The sequence below is a fragment of the Bombina bombina genome, chromosome 2 (genome assembly GCF_027579735.1).
Source record: "Bombina bombina isolate aBomBom1 chromosome 2, aBomBom1.pri, whole genome shotgun sequence".
In the NCBI taxonomy this organism is placed as follows: Eukaryota; Metazoa; Chordata; class Amphibia; order Anura; family Bombinatoridae; genus Bombina; species Bombina bombina.
Window position 1 is genome coordinate 740,559,941 of NC_069500.1, and position 17,758 is coordinate 740,577,698.

A 17,758-nucleotide genomic window follows, 5' to 3' on the forward strand; every position below is an offset into this window, starting at 1 on the left:
TTGACAACTTTCTTTTTAGCTCCTGTTTCATTCTAATGAAACTTACAGCATCGGTAAAAAAAACAAGCTACTTTATAGATATACTCACTGTCCTTAAAAAATTCCTTATCCCTATTTAAGGTTTGGTTGTAATACTTGGTTATGCCCTTGGGCCGTTGTCTTGTAACATTCCAGCATTGTGTAAATGATTTATTGAGAGATCTGCTAAATGGCTTCAATGCAAAATATTTAGATGACATCCTTATATTTTCTGATAATCAAAATCCTGCTGACTAGTGATGGGCAAATGTGCTGAAAGTACAATTCGTTTGGTAGAACAAATAGTCCTCTGGACATTCGTTTTGGACAATTGAATGTTGATAACAATGAAAATCCATAAACATTCGGTAATAGAATGAAACTTTTGTTTTCGAATGTTCATAATGAAACTGAATAGCCACATTCGAAATTTCCAATGTAACATTCGATTTAACAAATACTATTCAAAAGTTCAATAGATACAATAGACGCAAATATATCAATTTTAATGTTTCTATTTCAAATATCTACACCCTTTGTGGTTTTAAATAAAAAGGAAAACCAACAGTACCTGCTACTCACAGCAGTGACTTACATTATTTATTAAACAAATATATGTACCATGGGTTGTTCAAATAAAAAACCTTCAAGACAATCCACTCATGTTATGTATAGGGTGTTTGTCTTTCACCAAAACGATAATGAAAAAAAGTGGCATTGATAAACAATGAAAATAACTGTGATTGCGATGAATTGTAAACTGCTCATTGGCAACCATTAACATGCCGGTGATTATCAAATGATAAAATTTGATTAACCCTATATGCAGAAAATCAGTCGGAACAAAAGATCTAAAAATAAAAATATTTTTAAAATATTTGAAAACTACACAAACGTCTGATTTCACAGAGGGGTAGCAAGTAATTTTGATGTATACATGTGCCTACCCCTGTCCAACATAATGCATCTACTATAGAAAAAAAATAAAACATAAAACACTTGCACCAAAATATCAACTTATATATAGATTTTCATAAAATGTCACCAAGTTCTCCCATTTGTTAGGTTACATAATAATGAGCCCTGACACCAAAACAAAACAAAATGAGGCCAGCAGCTGTTGTCATGGTGACCATAAGTACAATCAAAATTGACATTTATTTTAAATGAGAGGTGTTATATATTTCTACTGTTAAGGGTGTGATAACCAGTGCTTTAAAGGGATATTAAACAGTAAATGCATGCTAGACATGATGATATATTAAAATCAAAGATTAGCATTAGAATAATATGTAGATGTATTTTTACCATTATATTAGTTGTTTACATATTGACGATATAAGTGTAGTGGTTTAGCTTCTATAAAGTACTTTAGATTCTATAAAGTAATGGGTGCTGCCATCTTTGAACTAGTTTTCTATATTTATATCTGTCTTCTAATAATAACAATTAGGGAAAGATATATAAACCCGGCAATAAAATAGAGTTTGTGTAAACAAGGCTGTGTGTAAACCTAAACAACATTGTTTGGATAGTCTGTTTTATTGTCTATTTTATATTCGTTCCTAATTGTTTGCAGCAGGGCAGTGAGATAAGGTTAAAACTTAAAGGGACAGTCTAGTCCAAAACAAACTTTCATTATTCAGATATGGCATGTAATTTAAAAAAAAAAATTCCAATTAACTTCTATCACCAATTTTGCATTGTTCTCTTGGTATTCTTAGTTGAAAGCTAAATCTAGGAGGTTCATATGCTAATTTCTAAGCCCTTGAAGGCCGCCTCTTATCTCAGGGCATTATTACAGTTTTTCACCACTAGAGGGTGTTAGTTTCATATAGATAACACTGTGCTCACGCACATGGAGTTCCTAGGAGCCCGCACTGATTGGCTAAAATGCAAGTCTGTCAAAAGAACTGAAATAAGGGGCAGTTTGCACTAGGCTTAGATACAAGATAATCACAGGGGTAAAAAGTGTATTATTATAACTGTGTTGGTTATGCAAAACTAGGGAATGGGTAATAAAGGGATTATCTATCTTTTAAAACAATAAATATTCTGGTGTAGACTGTCCCTTTAAGTTCAGGCACGATCCATTACTTTATAGAAACTTGAGGGAATAAAAAAAAAAATCAAAAAAAAAAAAATCAAGAGTTAAATTACAGGAAAAAGGAACAAAATAAATAATAAAATTATATTGCAGAGTTTTTAAACTACACAGAATTAAACATTTCATATTATAATTTCATACAGTGTAATATCCCTTTTAGGGCATTTATCTTTGTTGTGGCAATCAGCTAACAACTGAAATGGCACAGCATCGATCTAATTAAGGGGGCTCATTAAAAGAAGGATTGTCTATTTCCAATAAGAAGTTTTGCAGTGATCTATGTATTGTAGAGGCTGAGAGAGGCACAATCCTTCCTCTATGCTTTTGTCCCACATATGTATACGATCTATAAGCAGGTTGCTTTTACCAAAAAAGACACCAAATTTAAACACAGGGGCATTATACTCTTACTGCATTGATGAGCGCATGATAGGCTCCCTTTTTAGGCAAGAGCACCCTAAAATATTCTTAGTAGACAGGTGATTTCTATTTATATGGTAATCACCTGCTAACTAGAAGGGCACAAAGCTTAAAGATAATACCCTATCTCCTATACTCATATGAAAAAGGGGGGTTTATGTATGTGGTGTATGCCGTAATTAGGGAATATGGATATACTGTATTTGCAGTGTACAACTGCAGCCAGGCCCAGTGCTCTCTTCTTTTTTTTTACTTTTCTTCCCCTTTCCTAGTCCCTGTATGTGGCCTATATACATGGGCAAAGACAAGAGAGCATGAGGAGGTATACACATGAACACAAACAAGAGGGCCTGTGCCCATATACACATGGGCACAGGCAAAAGAGCATGAGGGGGTATACACATGGGCACAGGCAAGAGAGCATAAGAAGGTATACACATGTACACAGGCAAGAGGGCATAAGGAGGTATACACATGGTCAGGGACAAGAGAGCATAAGGAGGTATACACATGGACACAGACAAGAGAGCATAAGGAGGTATACACATGGACACAGACAAGAGAGCATAAGGAGGTATACACATGGACACAGACAAGAGAGCATAAGGAGGTATACACATGGACACAGACAAGAGAGCATAAGGAGGTATACACATGGACACAGACAAGAGAGCATAAGGAGGTATACACATGGGCACAGGCAAGAGAGCATAAGGAGGTATACACATGGACACAGACAAGAGAGCATAAGGTGGTATACACATGGACACAGACAAGAGAGCATAAGGAGGTATACACATGGACACAGACAAGAGAGCATAAGGAGGTATACACATGGACACAGACACGAGAGCATAAGGAGGTATACACATGGACACAGATAAGAGAGCATAAGGAGGTATACACATGGGCAAAGACAAGAGAGCATAAGGAGGTATACACATGGGCACAGGCAAGAGAGCATAAGGAGGTATACACATGGGCACAGGCAAGAGAACATAAGGAGGTATACACATGGGCACAGGCAAGAGAGCATAAGGAGGTATACACATGGGCACAGGCAAGAGAGCATAAGGAGGTATACACATGGCTACAGACAAGAGAGCATGAGGAGGTATACACATGGACACAGACAAGAGAGCATAAGGAGGTATACACATGGACACAGATAAGAGAGCATAAGGAGGTATACACATGGGCACAGACAAGAGAGCATAAGGAGGTATACACATGGGCACAGGCAAGAGAGCATAAGGAGGTATACACATGGGCACAGGCAAGAGAACATAAGGAGGTATACACATGGGCACAGGCAAGAGAGCATAAGGAGGTATACACATGGGCACAGGCAAGAGAGCATAAGGAGGTATACACATGGGCACAGACAAGAGAGCATGAGGAGGTATACACATGGTCAGGGACAAGAGAGCATAAGGAGGTATACACATGGACACAGGCAAGAGGGCATAAGGAGGTATACACATGGACACAGACAAGAGAGCATGAGGAGGTATACACATGGTCAGAGACAAGAGAGCATAAGGAGGTATACACATGGACACAGGCAAGAGGGCATAAGGAGGTATGCACATGGACACAGACAAGAGGGCATAAGGAGGTATACACATGAGCACAGACAAGAGAGCATGAGGAGGTATACACATGGGCACAGACAAGAGGGCATAAGGAGGTATACACATGGACACAGACAAGAGGGCATAAGGAGGTATACACATGGGCACAGACAAGAGGGCATAAGGAGGTAAACACATGGGCACAGGCAAGAGAGCATAATGAGGTATACACATGGTCAGGGACAAGAGAGCATAAGGAGGTATACACATGGGCACAGGCAAGAGAGCATAAGGAGGTATACATATGGGCACAGGCAAGAGAGCATAAGGAGGTATACACATGGTCAGGGACAAGAGAGCATAAGGAGGTATACACATGGGCACAGGCAAGAGAGCATGAAGAGGTATACACATGGGCACATAGTCAGACAAGAGAGCATGAAGAGGTATACACATGGTCAGGGACAAGAGAGCATAAGGAGGTATACACATGGGCAGAGACAAGAGAGCATAAGGAGGTATACACATGGGCAGAGACAAGAGAGCATAAGGAGGTATACACATGGGCAGAGACAAGAGAGCATAAGGAGGTATACACATGGGCACAGGCAAGAGGGCATAAGGAGGTATACACATGTTCAGAAACAGGAGAGCATGAGGAGGTATACACATGGGCAGAGACAGGAGAGCATGAGGAGGTATACACATGGGAAGACAGGAGAGCATAAGGAGGTATACACATGGGCAGAGACAAGAGAGCATAAGGAGGTATACACATGGGCAGAGACAAGAGAGCATAAGGAGGTATACACATGGGCAGAAACAGGAGAGCATGAGGAGGTATACACATGGGCAGAGACAGGAGAGCATTAGGAGGTATACACATAGGAACAGACAAGAGAGCATACGGAGGTATACACATGGGCATAGAGTCAGACATTAGAGCATGAGGAGGTATACACATGCACACAGACAAGAGAGCATAAGAAGGTATATACATGGGAAGAGACAGGAGAGCATAAGGAGGTATACACATGAGCATAGAGTCAGACAAGAGAGCATGAGGAGGTATACACATGGGCAGAGACAAGAGAGCATAAGGAGGTATACACATGGGCAGAAACAGGAGAGCATGAGGAGGTATACACATGGGCAGAGACAGGAGAGCATTAGGAGGTATACACATAGGAACAGACAAGAGAGCATACAGAGGTATACACATGGGCATAGAGTCAGACATTAGAGCATGAGGAGGTATACACATGCACACAGACAAGAGAGCATAAGAAGGTATATACATGGGAAGAGACAGGAGAGTATAAGGAGATATACACATGGGCATAGAGTCAGACAAGAGAGCATGAGGAGGTATACACATGGGCTGAGATAGGAGAGCATGAGGAGGTATACACATGGGCACAGAGTCAGACAAGAGAGCATGAGGAGGTATACACATGGGCAGAGACAGGAGAGCATGAGGAGGTATACACATGGGCACAGAGTCAGACAAGAGAGCATAAGGAGGTTTACACATGGGCAGAGACAGGAGAGCATGAGGAGGTATACACATGGGCACAGAGTCAGACAAGAGAGCATGAGGAGGTATACACATGGGCACAGACAAGAGAGCATAAGGAGGTATACACATGGGCATAGAGTCAGACAAGAGAGCATGAGGAGGTATACACATGGGCAGAGACAGGAGAGCATGAGGAGGTATACGCATGGGCACAGAGTCAGATAGGAGAGCATGAGGAGGTATACACATGGGCACAGACAAGAGAGCATAAGGAGGTATACACATGGACACAGACAAGAGAGCATAAGGAGGTATACACATGGGCATAGAGTCAGACAAGAGAGCATGAGGAGGTATACACATGGGCACAGAGTCAGACAGGAGAGAATGAGGAGGTATACACATGGGCACAGACAAGAGAGCATAAGGAGGTATACACATGGGTATAGAGTCAGACAAGAGAGCATGAGGTGGTATACACATGGAAACAGACAAGAGAGCATAAGGAGGTATACACATGGGCACAGACAAGAGAGCATAAGGAGGTATACACATGGTCAGGGACAAGAGAGCATAAGGAGGTATACACATGGGCAGAGACCAGAGAGCATAAGGAGGTATACACATGGGCAGAGACAAGAGAGCATAAGGAGGTATACACATGGGCAGAGACAAGAGAGCATAAGGAGGTATACACATGGGCAGAGACAAGAGAGCATAAGGAGGTATACACATGGGCAGAGACAAGAGAGCATAAGGAGGTATACACATGGACACAGACAAGAGAGCATAAGGAGGTATACACATAGAGTCAGACAAGAGAGCATGAGGAGGTATACACATGGGCACAGAGTCAGACAGGAGAGCATGAGGAGGTATACACATGGGCACAGAGTCAGACAGGAGAGCATGAGGAGGTATACACATGGGCACAGACAAGAGAGCATAAGGAGGTATACACATGGGTACAGACAAGAGAGCATAAGGAGGTATACACATGGGCATAGAGTCAGACAAGAGAGCATGAGGAGGTATACACATGGGTACAGACAAGAGAGCATAAGGAGGTATACACATGGGCATAGAGTCAGACAGGAGAGCATGAGGAAGTATACACATGCACACAGAGAAGAGAGCATAAGAAGGTATACACATGGGCAGAGACAGGAGAGCATGAGGAGGTATTCACATGGGCACAGAGTCAGACAGGAGAGCATGAGGAGATATACACATGGGCAGAGACAGGAGAGAATGAGGAGGTATACATATGGGCACAGAGTCAGACAAGAGAGCATGAGGAGGTATACACATAGGCAGAGACAGGAGAGCATGTGTAGTTCAGGGGCTGTGTGTTGGCTGTGCATGTGGTTTTGAGGTGTCCAAAGTACAATAAAATAGACTGGGGTCCCCCTGCTCTACTGGGCACTATTTCTGAATGTCTACAATCACATACCAGAATTGGTTTCAATAATCTAAATGACATATTGACAACTTCCTGTTTTATTTTTTGAATCACTCTTTCTGTACTTGCCAACACCCTGTTACTAAGATTGTTTACTTTTAGAACAGATAAACAATTTCTGTTTGCTAAAAAAGGTATTTGGAGTCAGGAGAATAACAAAGTAGTTTTTTTTCTCCACTCTGCAACTGACCAGATTAGCCATTGCTCATGCAAGAACACAATGGTGCCTAGTCAAGATAAATGACGTGTAAACATTAAGAACTCAATTAAATGGCCCAAGGCTGGCGTAAAGGTGAAATAGGTCAAAGAGGGGTGGCTGATTTCTGTTTTCATACAAGGTGATGTTCTTGCTTTCAGCTAGCCCTGACATGACCCTCAGTGGTGTAATCCAACTAAGGCTGACTTTATTTATACAAGTACCTGTTGTTTCCTTGTTAAAAAGACATTAAACAACTCTAGTTTTTGTGTACAGCATTTCGATTGTCCCCATAGAGGCAAAAAAGAGAAAAATTCTGGAACTCAAATAGATAGTTTAGACCAATTGCATCATTTTTAAAATCTAGGTTACAGCTTTTGCCTTTTGGCCTCTCTAGAGAGCATGGGACTATCTCCGGCTTATTTAGCTTCTTTACCAGACTCTGCCCTACTAGCTAAAGAAGGCGGGACTAGCACCAGCAACGTGTACTATGCAATGTATCAGCACGTTCTGTACATTATTGCCTGTAGTGCTCGCTGAAGAAATATTTTTGAAAAAATGCTCTGCATTATGGGAGACCTTTATTTTCTTTCTTAAAGGGACAAAAATCACAAAATATATTTCATGGACCTCCTTCTTATTATGAGTGGCACCATTATGGAACCTAGGTTACACTGCAGGTACCTGAAAGCACTGGAAAGTAGTAAAAGACAGATTTCAACATGGTGGTACCCATGACTAGAGAGAGGTGGGGAATAAGATAATACTATAATTATAAAATGTATGTAGGGCTAGATTACAAGTGAAATACCCCATATCACTTGCTTGCTACAGTTAGCGCACCACTTTTTATCTACCCTTAAGTCAGGTGATTCACACTGCTGCTGAGTTTTACTGGCAAAATCAGATTAATTTAATTATACTGCTCTGTATCCTATCGCCAAAAAGGAAGTTATTCAACCTATACTGTATGTAGCTGACCGAATGGTGGTTACAAACTTGTGTGTTACATGCAGCAATAGGGTTAACATCTTGTCTTCCATTTATTTACAAACAAAATTGTAACATGACAGTACAACACTAAAAAAGTAAATAACAACATACAAGATCAAATATACCCTTGGCAAAAGAAAAGGAAAAGCATTTGTATTCAAAACAAAGTTTTTAGTAAATAAAGTAACTAGCTAATAAGAAACTGTTACAATTAAGAACAATAAAAAAAGCATTTTTTTTTTAAATTAAACATAAATATATTGACTGTGCACCCATGTTGCATAGTATTTTTAATGCGTTAAAGGGACAGTGTACACACATTTTCGTATAACTGCATGTATTAGACTCTACTATAAAGAAGAATATGCAAAGATACTGCTATAAAAATACAGTATAAAACCTTTTAAAAACGTACTTAGAAGCTCCCAGTTTAGCACTGTTGATGAGGTAAGGTGTGGACACCCAGTAAAAGGGGCTGGGAAAACAGAAAGAGCAGACACCCCCTCCCCTTTCCCTGCTTATGAAAAGACAGATTACAGACTTCTGCTTGCTCCTGTTTATGTAAATGAGAGTATACATCTGATACTTTAGGGCTTGTTTAGTAGTCTAAAAATCAGCACAATTTTAGTAAAACCACTCCCAGATGGACTATATAAATGGATCATCTACAAAACATTTACGCAAAGAAAAATCTAGTGTGCAATGTCTCTAAGGATTATTACAGAAACATACTGCTAGATTACGAGTGCTGCGTTAGCTTTATAAAGCAGCGTTGAGAGGTCCCAACGCTGCTTTTTACCTAACGCTGGTATTACGAGTCTGACAGGTAGAGGCTCACCGCTCACTTTTCTTCCATGACTCGAGGCTACCGCAAATTCCCTTACGTCAATTGCATATCCTATATTTTTAATGGGATTTGCCTAATGCTGGTATTACGAGTCTTGGAGAAAGTGAGCGGTACAGCCTCTACCTCCAAGACTCCAACCACATATAAAAGTCAGTAGTTTAGAGTTTTATGGGCTAACGCCGGAACATAAAGCTCTTAACTACGGTGCTACAGTGCTACAAAGTACTCTAACACCCATAAACTACCTATTAACCTCTAAACCGAGGGCCCCCCCACATCGCAAACACTATAATAAAATTATTTAACCCCTAATCTGCCGACCGGACACCGCCGCCAGCTACATTATACCCCTAATCTGCTGCCCCTAACATCGCCGCCACCTACATTATAGTTATTTACCCCTAATCTCCCCCCCCCCAATGTCGCCGCCACCTACCTACACTTATTAACCCGTTATCTGCCGACCGGACATCGCCGCCACTATAATAAATGTATTAACCACTAAACCGCCGCACTCCCGCCTCGCAAACACTATAGTAAATTTTATTAACCCCTAATCTGCCCCCCCCAACGTCGCCGCCACATACCTACAATTATTAACCCCTAATCTCCCGCACCCAACGTCGCCGCTACTATAGTAAATTTTATTAACCCCTAATCTGCCCCCCCCAACGTCGCCGCCACATACCTACAATTATTAACCCCTAATCTCCCGCACCCAACGTCGCCGCTGCTATAATAAAGTTATTAACCCCTTAACCTAAGTCTAACCCTAACACCCCCCTAATTTAAATATAATTTAAATAAAGCTAAATAAAATTACTATCATTAAATAAATGATTCCTATTTAAAACTAAATACTTACCTATAAAATAAACCCTAAGCTAGCTACAATATAACTAATAGTTACATTGTAGCTATTTTAGGATTTATATTTATTTTACAGGCAACTTTGTATTTATTTTAACTAGGTACAATAGCTATTAAATAGTTATCAACTATTTAATAGCTACCTAGTTAAAATAATTACAAAATTACCTGTTAAATAAATCCTAACCTAAGTTACAAATACACCTAACACTACACTATCAATAAATTAAATAAACTAAACTATATTACAAAAAAAACAAACACTAAATTACAAAAAATAAAAAAAACAAGAATTTTAATCTAATTACACCTAATCTAAGCCCCTTAATAAAATAAAAAAGCCCCCCAAAATAATAAAATTCCCTATTCTACATTAAATTACAAAGTAATCAGCTCTTTTACCAGCCCTTAAAAGGGCTTTTTGCGGGGCATTGCCCCAAAGTAATCATCTCTTTTACCTGTAAAAAAAAAGAAATACAATACCCCCCAACATTACAACCCACACACCCCTACTCTAAAACCCACCCGATTGCCCCTTAAATGAACCTAACACTACCCCATTGAAGATCACCCTACCTTGAGCCGTGTTCACCCAGCCGGGCACCGATGGGCCAGAAGAGGACATCCGGACCGGCAGAAGTCTTCATCCGATCGGGGCAGAAGAGGTCCTCCATCCAGCAGAAGTCTTCATCCAAGCGACCTTAATTCCGATTGGCTGATAGAAAGTTCCATCCGATTGGCTGATTGGATCAGCCAATAGAATTGACCTCGCATTCTATTGGCTGATCCAATCAGCCAATCAGATGGAACTTCAATCCGATTGGCTGATTAAATCAACCAATAGGAATTTCCTACCTTAATTCTGATTGGCTGAGAATAGAATCCTATCAGCCAATCGGAATTGGAGGGACGCCATCTTGGATGACGTCATTTAAAGGAACCGTCATTCTTCGTTAGGACATCGTAAGAAGAGGATGGCTCTGCGTCGGCTGTATAAAAGATGGACCCGCTCCGCTCCGATTGATTGAAGATAGAAGATGCCGCTTGGATAAAGACTTCTGCTGGATGGAGGACCTCTTCTGCCCCGATCGGATGAAGACTTCTGCCGGTCCGGATGTCCTCTTCTGACCCATCGGTGCCCGGCTGGGTGAACACGGCTCAAGGTAGGGTGATCTTCAATGGGGTAGTGTTAGGTTTATTTAAGGGGGATCAGGTGGGTTTTAGAGTAGGGGTGTGTGGGTGGTGGGTTGTAATGTTGGGGGGTTATTGTATTTCTTTTTTTTACAGGTAAAAGAGCTGATTAATTTGGGGCAATGCCCCGCAAAAAGCCCTTTTAAGGGCTGGTAAAAGAGCTGATTACTTTGTAATTTAGTGTAGGATAGGGAATTTTATTATTTTGGGGGGCTTTTTTATTTTATTAGGGGGCTTAGATTAGGTGTAATTAGATTAAAATTCCTGTATTTTTTTATTTTTTGTAATTAGTGTTTTTTTTTTGTCATATTTAATTGTATTTTATTTTAGATAATTGTTGTTAATTGATTTAATTAATTTATTGATAGTGTAGTGTTAGGTGTATTTGTAGGTAATCCTAGGTTAGGATTTATTTTACATGTAATTTTGTAATTATTTTAACTAGGTAGCTATTAAATAGTTAATAAACTATTTAATAGCTATTGTACCTAGTTAAAATAAGTACAAAGTTGCCTGTAAAATAAATATAAATCATAAAATAGTTACAATGTAACTATTAGTTATATTGTAGCTATATTAGGGTTTATTTTACAGGTAAGTATTTAGTTTTAAATAGGATTAATTTATTTAATGATAGTAATTTTATTTAGCTTTATTTAAATTATATTTAAATTAGGGGGGTGTTAGGGTTAGGGGTTAATAACTTTATTATAGTAGCAGCGACGTTGGGTGTGGGAGATTAGGGGTTCATAATTGTAGGTAGGTGGTGGCGGCGACGTGGGGGGGCAGATTAGGGGTTAATAAAATTTACTATAGGCGGGAGTGCAGCGGTTTAGAGGTTAATACATTTATTATAGTGGTGGCGATGTCCGGTCGGCAGATTAGGGGTTAATAAGTGTAGGTAGGTGGCGGCGACGTTGGGGGCAGCAGAATAGGGGTTAATAAATATAATGTAGGGTTCGGCGATGCTAGGGGCAGCAGATTAGGGGTTCATAGGGATAATGTAGGTGGCGGCGGTGTCCGTAGCGGCAGATTAGGGGTTAATAGTATAATGTAGGTGTCGGGAATAGCGGGGGAGGCAGATTAGGGGTTAATAAGTGTAAGATTAGGGGTGTTTAGACTTGGGGTTCATGTTAGGGTGTTAGGTGCAGACATAACTTTTATTTCCCCATAGAAAACAATGGGGCTGCGTTAGAAGCTGGATGCTGCTTTTTTGCAGGTGTTAGCTTTTTTTCCAGCCAGCTCAGCCCCATTGTTTCCTATGGGGAAATCGTGCACGAGCCCGTTTTAGCCAGCTTACCGCTGACTTAAGCAACGCTGGTATTACAGTGAGAAGTGGAGCTAAATTTGCTCCACACTCACTTTTCTGAGGCTAACGCAGCCATTCAGAAAACTTGTAATACCAGTGTTGTCTTAAGTGAGCACTGGAAAAAAAACGCTTGTTAGCACCGCAGGTCTTTACCGATAAAACTCGTAATCTAGGCCAGTGTTTTTCAACCAGTATGCCGTAGCACACTAGTGTGCCGTGAGAGATCCTCAGGTGTGCCACGGCAGACTGACAACAGTGTGACATATTTTTTAAACTTTGCTTGTTTTTTACTCCCAGTGCAGGGGTAGTTTGTAGGAGGCATGGCATAACAGCACAATACATACAGTATGTGTGTGTTTGTGTATATATATATGCTGTATTAGGCTACAATGTGTGATTTTTTAAACATTTTGGGATGGTGGTGTGCCACAGGATTTTTTAATGTAAAAAAGTGTGCCACGGCAAAAAAAAGGTTAAAAATCACTGATCTAGGCGATATATTTTTGACAGCAGGTAAGAACCATCATATCTATTAAAATGAGAATTTCCAAAATGTATTACAGAGATTTAAAAAAAAAAAAAAAAAAAAAAAAGGATGTCCAGGTTCTGAATAAGCCAACTTTTTTAATATGGGAGTTGCCCCTGACAGCCAATTAGTCCCAAGAATGAGTGCCCGGTTTTGAAAAAACAGGGGCACTTTCATTCATGAAAGTTTACATTTCACCTGTTTTTTTTTAAATACTTACCTTTTTTTCTTGAAGCCGCTCAAGCGCTTCATCAGCCCATAGCAAGCCTCTTCATACGTCAGCAATGACGATTCCGGCATCCTCCAATCACTGCTTCTCCCCCGGGAGAATCATTGCCTGAGGCAACGCCGTGATTGGAGGAAGTCGGTTTCGTCATTGCTGGGTAAGTTAACCAGGAAGAAGCAGGCGGGGGCATCAGCGATCCGGCATTTCAGAAGAAAAAGGTAAGTATTTTTAAAATCCGGTACAATGTCAATTTTAATGAATGAAAGTGCCCCTGTTTTTAATAGTTTTTTTAAAAAACGGGCACTTTCACATGAAAATTGGCATTCACTTTTAACATCTTTTTCTTTACACACACAAACAAAATGAATATGTTTTTTCATCTACATGATACAAAAGTAATATGTCCCTTTAATATACTTGATTATAATTATTTATACCAAAATTCATGAAAATTATGGGGGGGGGGGTAAAAACTGAAATTAAAATCCTCCATGTCTCAAAATTAAATCAATGCAAATATTTGCATAGGAAATTAGCACATCTAGGCAAGATTCCCCGCTTGCTTTTTCCCAGAAATACTTAATATACAATGTTACCAATGCACAAGAGAATTCTGGGTAAGATATGCAAATTAGATATGCAAATTCTCATTTTTTTTGCTTCAAAATACTGTTTTAACACAGCAATCCTTTTAACAGGATTATTGCAGCAAACCAGAAATCACTCACTAGACAGCCTGTTTCGTTCTTTTTGGAACTCATCAGTAGTTACAATTAATTAGTTAATTTGTATATATATTAATTTCTATCTGAATTGTTTCTGATATAATGAGAGTTCAAAAAGAATGAATTTCAAAAAGCAGCATTCACAGCTATAATTGTGTGACTTAAAATTGTATGAACTTTTTAGATACACAAAATTACAATCAATATAAGTAAACAGCCATTGTGGGGACACCATTTATAATCAGTCTTGCATTTAAATTGTTTTAACTAATTGTTAGTTTTTGCTACATATTTGTAATTTTAAAGTTGATGAAATATAGATCTAAAATATCAAATAGAGACAAATATTATTAATTGTGTTGAAATAAAAGAATACATTCTATCTAAAATCTTTGAACAAAGGATACAAAAGAGCAGATAAATCCTTTTATTTGTGTATGAAACAAATGTATATCTGAATTTTAGAAATTTTATGAATTGATCGATATAGTGTTGCAACACTTAGGGATTGTGATTTATTTTATCTTGGTATTATCATGTTTTTATTTTGAAAATAAATTGTAGAAGAATTTTTCACTTATTCTGTCCAAGGTCCAGTTTTTTCTACATATTTAGCTAACGACTTCCATACACACCTTTATTCCTTTTGCAGATTAAGCGCCTAATCTCCATAACTTTTTCACTTTATACACCTTTCTATCTGGGAAGTAGATAGTAGGAGAATAAGGCAAGGGATATTAACTCTTAAGCGCTAGTTAATTTAACCCCCTTTTTTTGTTAAAATTGTATCTCATCTTTTGATAAAACTAATAATTTAATGAATTACAGAAATCAGATTATAAGACAATTTATATATATATACTAAGTTCTTTTAGGAATGAGAAACTGTACCTTTAAATATTGAGGAATGTTCCCTTTAAATAGAAGGTGTGCACAGGTAGTTACCTATGCAGTGATCAAGTGCGCAGGCACGAAACATGTTTGCAAGAGCTCCTGTTCACATTGTGATGTGATATTTTTCTTTCTTTCCTATTTTTGTATACCGTACTATGGTTGTTCTGGTTTTAATGAGGCATATTAAACTTGGAAGTTTGATATAAGCATTTTGTCTTTATCTGCATGCGCTATTTTCATTCTTTTGTTCCATATATATATATGTTCAGTATTTTTGTGGCGGACACCTGGCAACCCTAAATACACTCCAGCAGGTAAAATAGATGATTGGGAACAATTTAAAAGGGATTTTTTTGGGGGGGTAAACTACCCATTTAAACACAGCCACTACAAGTTCACAGGCAGTCAAAATAGATTGTAGCCATGCAAGAACGAGGCAAGGATAACAGCAAGGAAGCTCTCAGTAAATGCAGGGTATGTTACCCAGGACTCTTTATGTTATCAGTTGGGATAAATGTATACAAATGAAAGAAGTATTAAGATCATTAGGATAGAAAAGGCACAGATTGTTATGAGACTAAGAAAATATTTGGAAAAATGCATCAGTTACTAAACATAATAAAGGAAATATGTTAAAAAAAATGTCTATTACGTTAAAGCAATTTATTTTTAACCGAAAGTTGAGAACTGGTGTTGTGTCGAAACTGGTGATTGTCAATTTCCATAACTCCGCCCACTAATGTAAACACTGCACTTTACTAATGTAAACACTGCACTTTCTATAGTAAATAATAAACTTCTAAATACACTGCCTCTCTGTATAAACAGCTAACAGCTAAATAATGTAAACACTGCACTTTATATAGCAAATAATAAACTTCTAAATACACTGCTTCTCAAAGCTGTTAGCTATTTATACTGAGAGGCAATGTATTTAGAAGTTTATTATTTACTATATAAAGTGCAGTGTTTACATTAGTGGGCGGAGTTACGGAAATTGGCGATCACCAGTTTCCACAATCACCAGTTTCGACACAACACCGGCCTATGATCAGGAAACGAGTAAACCTGAAGCTTTAACATGCAAAAATATTCCTGCACCATTTCACATAAAAGATGTATTAAAATTAAAAGGACGTGAATTTAACTTTTATGGTTCAGATAGAGGATGCAATTTTAAGAGATTTTTCATTTTACATCTAATATTCAATGTACTTTGTTCTTTTGGAATCCGTTTGTTGAAAAGCATATCAAGGTAGGCTCAAAAGCAGCAATACATAACTGACAGCTAGCTTGTGATTGGTGGCTACACACACAAATACCTCTTGTCATGGGCTCAGCTAGCTCCCAGTAGTGCATTGCTGCTCTGGGGCTAATTTTAACTATGTATTTAAACAATTTGCAGGGGCTACATACATAGCTTTATGCAAAAAACTGCAATAATACAATTAATTTGGGCATCTATGGTAAATAGATTTGGCTTTTCAGAATATCATATAACAATAAAAACTGCTATCTTGTACATAGTATGACCATTTTGGCGATTATCATCTTTTAAATGTTGAATGAATAATGATGTGATGAATAGGTATTATAGTTTTAATATGCAATCTTATGTTTAAAGGGACACTCCAGCCAAAATTTGAATCCACATGGATGCATTTGGGTATTGAACAGAAGCATTTCTGTAATATACATGTATTAGCACAAATGCTTCTAATAAAAGCTATAGCTGTTTCAAACGTGTATTTAAGTATGCACCGTGCACCAGCATTTTAAACACAGCAGTTGCTCAGGAAGCCTAAGGTGCTTGTACCATTTGGTAATGACTTAATTTTCTAATTGCTGACATGATACAAGCCCCACTGGTGCTCACAGCAGCTGCATTATTTAAAAAGCTGGTGCACTGAGAATATCTAGCTATGCATCACATGCATGTGCAGAGACAAATGCTAACACTAAAACAGTGATAACTTTTACAAGAAGCATTTTTGCAAATACATGTATATAGCAAATATGTTTCTATTCAAATATGTCATTCATCTATGTGCATTTACATTTTGACCAGAATGTCCCTTTAATCATTAAAGGTAAAAATAACATGTATGTCCTACAAATGTCTCATGAATACAATAAATACAATTCTTTAGAACTATCCACATTTAAACAAACATTTCATAAAGGCACCATTCCCCATCCTTAAGAATATAGCCCATGAAGTTTAAACAACACACAATAACTTGAAAATTCACAATCCTGCTGTTTTTTTTCAACAGTGAAAAATTGTAGTCACGCCAGTTCTAAAAGACCTTTTATTCTATAATCTAGAGTAAGCATAAGCCCATTATAGTTGAGAATTTGATTTATTTTTCTTCTATATGGAACTATCTAAAAAATATATTACTACAGAACAGGTTACACCAGAATGAATTAAGCAGTGCAACATATGTGACAATTATACGGCAGTTAGACTGAAGAGGAGGGCGGGAGATCACTCTACTTTTATTGGAGCAGCCATTACATCATTCATTCATTCGCTCCCTATTTCCTATGAGGAACCTCTTTACAGCAGCAGAGAAGCAGCTGGACAGCAGTTAAAAGTTAAAGTTCATTTAGTAACTAGTGCTACTGCTACAAGCCAGAAGCAGCACAATGTTTTTTTGTGTTTTTTTTATATTTCAGAATTGGCCGAGAACAAAAGTGAAGTTGACATGCTTATTGGTTGACACAGGAATCAATCAACAGACAAGGACATTGCTAAATTATTGTTAAATAATTTTCTGCCACATGCATTAGTTTTTTTGTACAATAACCACTTGCTTAACGTTTGTTGTTTTCTTTTTTTTTTTTTTTTTTTATCATTTTTTTATTGAAGTTATAA

At 38.3% G+C, this 17,758-nt stretch overlaps 1 protein-coding gene across 1 annotated transcript in view; it reads right to left on the reverse strand.

Moving 5' to 3' along the window:
* ARHGAP45 (Rho GTPase activating protein 45) overlaps positions 1-17,758 on the reverse strand; it is a 238,609-nt gene that overhangs the window by 92,697 nt on the left and 128,154 nt on the right. The gene's annotated exons all lie outside the window — the stretch shown is intronic.